This window comes from Macaca nemestrina, chromosome 4 (assembly GCF_043159975.1).
Source record: "Macaca nemestrina isolate mMacNem1 chromosome 4, mMacNem.hap1, whole genome shotgun sequence".
NCBI classification, from domain to species: domain Eukaryota; kingdom Metazoa; phylum Chordata; class Mammalia; order Primates; family Cercopithecidae; genus Macaca; species Macaca nemestrina.
The window spans coordinates 128,992,689-129,003,620 of NC_092128.1; the positions used below are offsets into that span (position 1 = coordinate 128,992,689).

Genomic DNA, 10,932 nt, shown 5'->3' on the forward strand with positions numbered 1-10,932 from the left:
GGCGCGTGGAGCGTGCGCCGCGAGCTGTGATTGGCTCGGCCGAGTGCGCGTCACGCAGTGGGCGGGGCGGGGCAGGGGGACTTCTCGGTGTGCAGCAGGTGACTGGGCGGGAGGTAGCGTAGGCCTGATCCTGAGACAAGATCCTGAGGTCCCGAGCCCCATCTCAGGAAAGGAGGCCTGAGGTAGAAAACGATCTTGGGGCTGTCGAGAGCCTATAGGCCGGCCGTGCCCGGGCGCTCCTCGAACCCACACGAGGACGCGGGCGTCATGGACTGAGAAGTCAGGAGCCCATTGGTGTCCTGGTGCCCCTTCCTCAGGGTGGCTTCCGGCGCGGCCTGGGGCCTCGCTATGCGTTAGCCGCCGCCCTCAGGGAGGCGTTTTCCCCAGCAGGAGCAGCCCCCGCTCCGCGGGACCCGAACCCTGGCCACCGTCGCGAGCCACCCCAGTCGCTAGGCGTGGACCTCCTCCTCAAAGCCCGGCCACCTCATTCTCGAGGCGGGAAGGAGCCGCAAGATGGCCGCCTCTGGATGCAAGGTCCCTGGGACGAGCTCCACGGCCCTGCCTCCACCCTCCACCCCGACTCGCAAAACGCTCGGGAAGAATCCTCAGGGACCGGGACCAGGACCAGGCGCCGGACGCAGACCGGAAGGAGGGGACACCTGGAGTTGGAGACACAGTCACGAGGTCACTGCAGAGCCCTCGCGCGATTGTCCTTCGACTGCCCCCGGGCGGTGACCTTATTCAGCAAGACCTGAGCTGGGGAGTTGGTTGGGGGGAGGGGGTAGTCTTGGTGACATCCAACTGGAGTCATCGCGGTGGAGCCACGTGGCCAAACAGTGCCCCGTCCTTTTAACCAGGGGGCCCGTAGTGTCACCACTTCACCAAAGTGAGGCCACTGCCCTCAGCTTGGAGACAGCAGATATGAGCAGAAACTCCCAAAAGTCAGGAGCAAATTTGTTTTAGTATCTCTCCAAATATGTGGCTTAAAATAAGTTCAGAGCGATTTTGATGCACAGCTACAGACTGAACTGGTTTACTGCACATTTATAAATGGAAATCTTTATTTTTTTTGCTTTCTCTGTTTTTAAGGAAAACTGTTACAAGGTCATTAATCAAGTTATCCATTATACCAGAAACAAATGGATTTGTCACTTGTGGACAAAAGCCGAGATTGATTCTGAAAGCAAATCGTATCAAAATAAATGAAATTATTATGATAATATCAACTAGCCCACAGTGATTAATCTCTAGAAACCAAATTCTGACCTGCTTTGCACTTCAAACAATAGCTTCTGTTATGTAAATAGTTGTGGGGTTTTCAAGGATATTATTGCTAAATTACAAGAAAAGTTCTATTCATGAAAATCTCTTCGTAGATGAAAAATGAAAGACAGGAACCTGGTCTACAAGATATCCAAAGCAGAGGACAATGGAAGTGATGATGGTTCAGGTAAGAATATTCATTAGCAGAAAAAGGTATGGATGGGAGATTTGGGGTGAGTAATGGGCTCATGTTTCTGTTAGCCTGCATCCCCAGGAGGTGTCAGTCCCACTTTGTAACTATGACCTTGACTGGACTCATTGTTCCCACATCCTTTTTCAGCTGGTTAGAAACTCTGAAAAAGTTCAAATAAGCCTACATATGCACGAATTACAATAATGAAGGCAACAGGGTTGTGAAGTACTTTATGCCTTGTTACATTTCAGATGATTCATAAGGCACCAAATCCAGACGTTTTCAAAATTATTCAGATAATGATGTGACTTTTCCATTTTCACTCATAGCTTTGATATTCCTCTTTGTTTGTAGACCTAGGTGGCCCCTAATTGGATGTGACAATAGAGTATTATCGTTCCTATATTGTTCCATATAGCCTTTCTTGACCCACAGACTGATACATTCATATTTGCAACTACTTGAAATAGAAGCTTGTTCCCCTAATAATTAAACAAAATCAAGTCTATCTCCAGAATTCTAATTTCCTCCTGAACAAAGAAAGCAGTGTACAAGAGTAAAAATAGCATATATCCCAATATAATTACTGCTAAACGTCTTAAAGGAGATTCCAGTATGAGAAGTGATCAGTGAAATTACCAAAGCTCAAATGGAAAGACCTAGACATTTGAAATGTTATTTTCTTTGGAGGCCATATAATTAGAGGCTTAGTTAACAGAGTATATGCTATTTACAGTTTTATTTTATCTTCCTGGTACAATGAAAAGTCTGCTGGTTTAGGCATGAGGGATCCAGTGCTAATTCCATCTCTGTCACTAGCTAAGTGGTTTAGGGCAAGTCATTTCTCTTCTCTGGACTTCAGTTTCCTTCCATATAAGATAAGGGGATTAGACTCAACTCTCTAAAGGTGCTTCAGCTGTACTCAAGGACTTGGTAGTTTGGAAAAGAAGGAATCACTGTTGGTGTGAGGAACGTTTCAGAAACTTGTTTTTTTCTGTGTGTGTTATGAACCACCTGTAACCAAAGGTGAATGTGGAAAGGCAGGATTGTTGTGTAATACAGCAGGTAAACCTTCATACACGGAGATGCTGTAACTGTGGTTAAAACCTGCTCTCCACAACATGAAGGTTCATACTGGATTCACTCACAGCACAACAACCTTGTCTACCTGAAAGATCCTGCATGTATGACTTATGCTCCCCATGAGGATGGTTATGTGAGTGGCAGAGACCACGGCCCACAGATTTTCCTCCACTTGAAAAGTTGTGCAGATCTGCAGCAATGAATCAGCTCCACCTAATCTCTTAGTGTAACTGATGCTGCAGCATAGTAAACACCCACTCATTCACGATGTCAGTTGGTCCCACGTCAGCTGTGAGTCCAATATGGACTTAAACTGTGTGGTGGATATCCTGATGAGCTCATTCAGCCTCCATTTTATTGCCCCATCTGTTTGGTTCTCTTGTTCTTCTCACATGCATTTTTGTCTTCGTCTTCTGAGAAATGTGCTAATTTCCACCATGGTGTGAGAGGAGCCAGTCTTAGGAACTGTCCTCGGTGCTGAATTTCAAGAGGAAAGGGGAAATGGGATGTGTGTGTGTAAAATTCAGTGCAGATATAACAGAATTTGGAAGCTCCAGAGGATCCCTACTAACGCACTTTTATGCTTAAAATGCTAAGACGCTTTCAAGAGTGGATTTTTTTTTCACTAGATTGAACAGCGTGGTAGCATGAAAAGAGCGTGAGCTTTGCAGTCAGCCAGCTTTAGTTTCAGTTCCACTTTTATGACTTGCCATTTTACCTTGAGAGAATGATTTAACCTCTTTCAGCCTCACATGGGAGTATGTGAGATGAGACACTGAGTTTCCGGAAGTGGTGTCCCTGTACAAGTATATTATCACGTGTGGCTAGAGAGCCATGATTTAGGGGAATTCGTTCATACTACTCAACTGATTTCAACAAACAAAAAAAGGCTTTTGGTGGCATCCCCTGATTTCAAGCAATAGAGCATGTCACCAGATATACCGGGGATAATGTCTTACCTCTGTTTTTAAAAGTAAAGGATAATAGACTGGAGGTGGGAAGAGGCTGAAGGAAGGAACATCATCAACTTGGTTTGCTTTAAGAAAATCTTCTATGAATGTAGTCTCAATTTCTCTATATTAGGAAACACTAAGAAAGTGCCCCGCTTTCACACAAGTTACAAGTGGTGAAATTGTCCTATTTCTGATAAAGACGTGGCTCAATATCTCTGTATGATTCAGGCACACAGGCAACTTGCATGAATCTTTGAAAGTGAGAGTTTGAAGATATTTTATAGAATTTTGAAGACTAGGAAACAGTTTGAGAAAGATTAAAAAGTCATATGGCAGCTAGATAGGAGGACTAAATTCTGGTGTTCTACAGCACTGTAGAGTGAGTATAGCTAACAATAATTTATTATATATTCTCAAATAGCTAAAAGAGAGGATTTTGAATGTACCCAACACAAAGAAATGGTAAATATTTGAGGTAATAGATATGCCAGTTACCCCCTGATTTGATCATTACACATTGTAGGCATGTATTGAAATATCATTCTGCGTCCTATAGATATGTGCAATTACTACATGTCAATTAAAATTGTTTTAAAGTGAAGACTTCGCCTCCCAAGGAAAAAAGTTCAAAATCATGCTAAAAAGATTGTATGGCTACTTAACAGCAGGGCCATGATGGAACTCAGGCCCTTTGGTTCCCAGTAAGGGTTCTTTTCTCTGTATCACTCCCTAACATACTCATTAACGTATTAGAATGCTTGGTTTCTTCTTCAATAACAGCTTTCTTAAAAATCAATAATTTGCCATTAATTCCAATAACCCCTTTTCTGTCATTCTCCTGGAACTCATTGAAGCATTGAACATTGTTGGCTAAGTCTTTTTTATCAGAATTTTCCAACATTGGTTTCTATGATGTTGTATTCTTCTGGTTTTCTTCTTTGATTTCTGAACATTTTTTTTCCTTTCTTTTTTTCTGGATCTTCTTTCATTACCTACCTCATCAACACACATATTCAAAGTTGAACTGTCCATAGCACTCTCCTTTCTCTCACTATAATCTCTACCTGAATAGTTTTAAGTTTTTAAGTTATATTAGTGACTCTGTCTTAGTTCATTTTCTGCTTCTATGACAGAATACCACAGACTCAGTAATTTGTAAAGAAAAGAAATTTATTTGGCTCATGGTTCTGGAGGCTGGGAAGTCCAAGAGCATGGTGCTGGTATATGGCCCATAGTGGAAAGGTGGAGGGCAGAAGCAAGTGCGCACATCTGAGAGCAGCTGTGGGAGATAAACCACAAATGGCTGGGCTTGTTTTTATAGCCACCCACTCTAGTGATAATTTACCCACTCGTAAGATGATTGCAATAATCCATTCATGAGGGCTCCCTCCTCATGACCCAGTTAATCCATACTTGGCCCCACCTCCCAACACTGTTGCTTTGGGGATTAAGTTTTTAACACATTAATTTTTTTTAATTTTAATTTTAAGTTCTGGTATACATGTGCAAGATGTGCAGGTTTGTTACATAGGTAAACGTAATATATGAACTTTTGAGGGACACATGCAAACCGTAGAAACTATCTATACTGAGTTTCTGATCATAATAAACCAATCGCATGTTGGACATCTGAAAGATAAACTACCCATACTTCTAACTCTGTATGTCGAGTGAATGTATTGTTCTCTTTATTTTGCCTCTATTCTTTCTCCTGTTTCCTATTTCTTATGTCATTAATGCTTTTCAAGTCATTCAAATTCAAAACTTTGGAGACATCTGTATCTCCTCCACCCCCAATTTTATTCAAACTCTAGTTTGTTTCTAAGGCCTAATTCTGCTTGTACCAACTCTATTCTCACTGCTACAATCTCATTACTTCTGTTCTAAACTACACAATTGCCTCTAACTGAATGTTCCAGCTCTACAATGTCCATTTCAGCTTGTACATTCTGTTGTCAGGTCAGTTTTCCTGAAGTACAACATGAAAGCATTGAGCTGCACTGCTCAGAAACCTTCATTATTTCTCTATGCAAATGTGTAAACTCTTCCATGTCCATCATTTTTCCCCACACCCACCTATTTAGTTCAATTTTCTATATATCCCTTGATGTACCCTCACTCCAAACAAAGTAAACTTACACTTTTCACACATGACCCACATTTTTCATCCTCTGGCATTGGGATTCAGGTTGTTTCCCACATCTAGAGACAGATCTGGAATGATCTTTCTTCCATCTCTAGAACCACAAGACCCACTCATTCTTCACGGCTCTGCTTATACACTACTGCCTCCACAAAGCTTACCCTGATTCTGCTCAGTTTGAAATGACATACTAACATCTTTATTTCTCTTGGTACTTTAAGCCCTGTATTATAAGTATCTTTTCTACTGGATTATAAGCTCTTTAATGGCAACACCTAGGTCTGATGTACTTCCTTCTTTCAATAAATATCTCTTGGATGTCATTATACACAGCCATAATAGCATTGTGGGAAAGAAATGAAGGTTTTGCTCAACATGTAATCAATCCATTCTGCAACTTTGTAAGAACAAAGTTACTGTGTTAGAATAGTAGGAGACATTTTCACGGAGAAGTTGGAAATTAAATTAGCCCTTGAAAAGGGTAATAGAGGGTGTGGTAGATAGGAAGTGCTGGGCATCTGGAAGTGGGGGCAAAAGAAGGGAAAGTTGAAGCCATTGGAGAAAACCAAGATATGTAGTTAGTAATCTCTGACTTTTAGCTGTCTGTTCCAGATTGGTTCTCTGTTTCTAAGGATACCTTAGGATAAATTTATCTCATTTCCAGCAGCTCTCACTCACCTCCATCTTGAGGAAGGACAGGGCCATTATTTCAGACAGGTGACCAAAACATCTACTTGCAAGAATTAACAAAGTGAGTAGTAACAATGTTCAGGTTTTTTTTTTTTTCTTTTTTTTTTTTTTTTTTTTTTTGAGACGGAGTCTCGCTCTGTCGCCCAGGTTGGAGTGCAGTGGCCGGATCTCAGCTCACTGCAAGCTCCGCCTCCCAGGTTTACGCCATTCTCCTGCCTCAGCCTCCCGAGTAGCTGGGACTACAGGCGCCCGCCACCTCGCCCGGCTAGTTTTTTTTGTATTTTTTAGTAGAGACGGGGTTTCACGGTGTTAGCCAGGATGGTCTCGATCTCCTGACCTCGTGATCCGCCTGTCTCGGCCTCCCAAAGTGCTGGGATTACAGGCTTGAGCCACCGCGCCCGGCCAATGTTCAGTTTTTAATTGAGCAAAGGAAAGTGGGAATTTGTGTCTGAAATGTCTACACATTCCAGACTTTCTGAAATTCTTCCATCTGGATTCGCAGATGGAAGTGTCACAGAAATGGTGGGGAGAGGTTTAGCTTTTTTTTTTCTTTCTTTTTTTTTTTTTTTTGCAAGCTCTATAATACCACTTGGTGGGAGTGAAAGTGAAATTATAAAGGAACAGACCTCTCTCCCAGCACTATTACAGGTTCTGAGACCGAGAAGCCACTGAAATTAGAGGGTTAGAAATTAGACAAGTTCTCCAAGGATACATTCTCAACAGATTAGGTTCAGTGCAGCTTTGAGCTACAATTCTTATTGGCCCTTTCATCTTAATCATTTATTCCCCCTAGAATCCTGATGTTCACACCTGGAATAGCCTTCTGTTAGCTGAATGAAAAGTGCGAAAAGACTGCATATTTGAGACTTCTATCGGAAAGGAATCATACCATTACCAGCCTCCCTCAGGAAAATATGTTCATCTATGATCCAGATGTTCCCATTGCCATCTCCACTCAGCCCTGGACTACAGGAAGAGAATTAAACCCTTCATGTACATTTGGGACTCTTTCTTCTTTTGCTCTGCTATTCAGTCTAGCTAATGAGCAGCCCATCTGGGTTAAAGGGGGTAGGAGACATTTCTCTTAAATTTAAGCAGCCTAAATAAATAAATTCTCCAAATACATTTTTCTTCTCTCTTCAACAAGAATCAGTTAAGCAATCTTACTTTACTCCCTAACTCAAATGAATCCCATTTTGATTCATTAGGAAATATTTTTAAACTCTTAGAAGGAAGAAAAAATATTTTGTGTAAAGTGATACTGTGTTATCATTGTTTTTAAGTCTAGCTTCCTGAAAACTACGTAACATAGTAAAAGGGTTACAAGAACAAAGGCATCATAATGTGTTTGTAGCCTTGAGTCTTGGGTTTGACAGATAAGGTCAATTTAATAATAAAAAAAATTCTTATGGCATATGAAAGTAAAAAGAATCTGAGTCAATATGTGGTATTTTAGGCCAAAGCTTAGACTTAATTCTTTTAATGGTATTTCATATTTTCCTTTGCCATTTTGGCACTAGAAGGATTTAGGAATTCTCTCAACATCCAAGCCCTGTAGCAAAATAAATATGCATTAAGTATGCTACTTGAAACTGCAGTGGATGTATTGATGTTTAATCTTTGTTTTTAAACAAATAAGCGGTATTGTGAGTTCTGGTTTGAAACTACCTAAGCCAGGAAGCATAAAGAATGTGTATGTTTGCTGGTGAAAGGAAAGAGTGCGATTTCCTTTGCATTTGAAATCAACATTAATCTTCATATTATTGTATAAGTGCAATTCACGATGCCTCAACTCTTGCTGAAAGTTATGCTGATAGAGTAAACTGGCCCAGAAATATTATCTCAACTGATAGTGATAAAGGATAAATACTTTGATTTTGTTTACTTCTGTGTCTCCAGTGCTAGAACATTTCACATATTGCTGTAGGAGTGTAAAATGGCTTACACTTACACAAGTCTGGCACACTAGAGATGGGGTCTCTACCAAAAATACTAAAAAAGAAAAAGAAAATTTAGCTAGGCATGCTGGCACATGCTTGTAATTCCAACTACTCAGGAGGCTGAGGCATGAGAATCATTTGAATCTGGAAGGTGGAGGCTGCAGTGAGGTGAAATCATGCCACTGCACTCCAGCCTGGGTGACAGAGTGAGACTCTGTCTCTGTCTCCGTCTCTCTCTCTCTACTTGATAGTGGAGAGACATTGGATTTTTCTCTAGGAGTTTCTCCTCCTCCAACCCTACAGCCATCACCCTCCCAATTTTACACACACACGTATTTGCACACAAAGAGACACAGGAAGCTACACACATGCAGACACACGTGCACACACATATGCACACATACATGTACCTACACATGCACACACACATACACATGTGCACCCCCAAATCGACACACGCACATGTGCACCTAGACATGTATGCAAACCGACACACACATTCACACACACCACAGCAGCCTGTTCTCTAAAACGCCACTTCCCTTGCATCTTCCCTTTCTCTCTTCTCCTCATCAGCCCTTTGCTCATCCTGGGTCCCAGTTCCTCAGCATCTCCCAGGATGAAGTCCCTGAGACACCCTATTAGAATCTCCTGAGGGCCTCAGATTAGAAGGGAATCAAGAGAAATAACCACTAAATGCATGTGGTCTGGGTGAGATCCTGGAACAGAAAATGAACATTAGCACAGAAAATCATGCAATGTAAGTACGGTCTGTCATTTAATTAACGGCATTTTGGTGTGTTAATTTCCTGGGTTGCACAGTGGTTATGTCTGATGTTAGCTAGAGGCGAAGCTGGGCGAGGGGGGATCTGGGAACTCTCTGTATCATTTTTGCAGCTTTTCTGTACGTTTCAAATGAACTCAAAATAAAAAGTTTTTAAAAGTCACCTTGGGAGTTTTTTGAATTGATGTTCCTGAACCCAGTGCAGACCCAGGGAATGAGAAACTCTAGGGGTAGGCTCCAAGTAGCTACATTTTTTTAGACCCCAACTCCAAATGCAGTCATGCTCTGAGGTTGTGGCGGTTGGGACTACAGCAGATGGACTTTGAAAGACACAGTTTAGCCCCTAACAGTCTAACATACTGATTCCCTGTAAACCTCTGGCCATTCTCCCAGGACACATGTACTCTGCTCTGGGCACAGCCCCAGGGCTCTGTATTACCCGTGAACCACACAGGCTCTGGAGAAGGGCAGCAGTGCAGAACCCCATTTTTACTTCCATTCCCTTCCCCTAGTTAGGGTTTGAGGGTGGCTGACAGATCCACCCTTGGGCCAGCCTAGCATTAGGGACCCAGGAAGGACCAGCCTTTGAGGCCAGGAGCAGAACAAAAGGCAGGACATAATGTAGATGAGAAGAGCACAGGCTCTCACAGCCCAGGCCACGAGCTGCCCACTCCATGTAGCTACGTTTTTAGCAAGCATCCAGGGAGCCCTGCCTTTCCGTGAAGGCTGAGAACCACCTTTCATGTGCTCACATATGTGAACCAAGCAAGGCTGCATGCAGTAGCCCAGCATAGGCCATGGAACTTCCTTTTTTCTTTCTTTCTTTTCTTGTTTAGAGACAGGATCTCGTGCTGTCACCCAGGCTGGAGTGCAGTGGTGCAGTCACAGCTCACTGCAGGCTTGACTTCCTGGGATCAAGTGATTCTCCCACCTCAGCCTCCTGAGTAGCTGGGACTACAGGCAAACACCACTGTGTTCAGCTAATTTTGAACTTTCTATGAGGATGGAAATGTTCTATATTTGTGCCGTCCAATACAGCAGCCACCTGTGGCTACTAAGCACTGGAAATAGGGCTAATGGGAGGCTGAGGCATGAGAGTCGCTTGAACCCAGGAGGTGGAGACTACAGTGAACCAAGATCATACCATTGCACTACAGCCTGGATGACAGAGCAAGGCTCCATCTCAAAAAGTAAATAAATGAATAAATAAATAAAAATTGTATTTAATTTTAACTTTAAAAGTCACATATGGCGAATGGCAGGCAGATAGGCACATATCTTCAGCCCTCTCCTCTTCCATCCCATCCCACACTGTTCACAAACCACAGGGTGACATTTTCCCCTGAACACCAGAACTCAAGGGGGTGACCTGTATCCAGGCAGACCTCTGGGGGAGGGGAGGGGCTTGCAGGCACCTATTGCAATCAGCCTCCCTCCCCACCCACCAGCCACAAGTGACCCTGGATGGCAAAAAGGAGTCTTCCCCAAAAGTCAGTCCAAAATAAAATAGGGCACAGGCTGGATGCACTAGCTCATACCTGTAACCCTAGCACTTTGGGAGGCCAAGGCTTGAGCCCAGGAGTTCGAGACCAGCCCGGACAATAGTGAGATCTCTTCTCAAAAAAATAAACAAATAGAATAAAACAAAATAGGGCACAGATGCATTGTAATTTGAGTCTCCAAAATCCAAACACCTAGGCCCTTTGGGTTCAGATAGGAACATGTCTTCCCCTTGGTCCAGCCTTGTCTAAGCAGCCACAGCCCACACAGCCCTGCACTGGGCCACTGTTGCTCTGAAACCAGATTGGAATTTACATATGGAATGGAAATGCTCAAGACAGGGCAGCCAAGGGCTGCATCAATAATAAATGTGCGGCCACAGA

General features: G+C 42.9%; 1 long non-coding RNA gene across 1 annotated transcript; it reads left to right on the forward strand.

Annotated features, from left to right (window-relative positions):
* Positions 1 to 60: 60 nt before the first annotated feature.
* On the forward strand, positions 61 to 9,212 carry LOC139362891 (uncharacterized). Its single transcript, XR_011622446.1, has 3 exons — positions 61 to 684; positions 1,377 to 1,450; positions 7,119 to 9,212. It is a non-coding gene; the product is annotated as an uncharacterized lncRNA (long non-coding RNA).
* Positions 9,213 to 10,932: the final 1,720 nt, after the last annotated feature.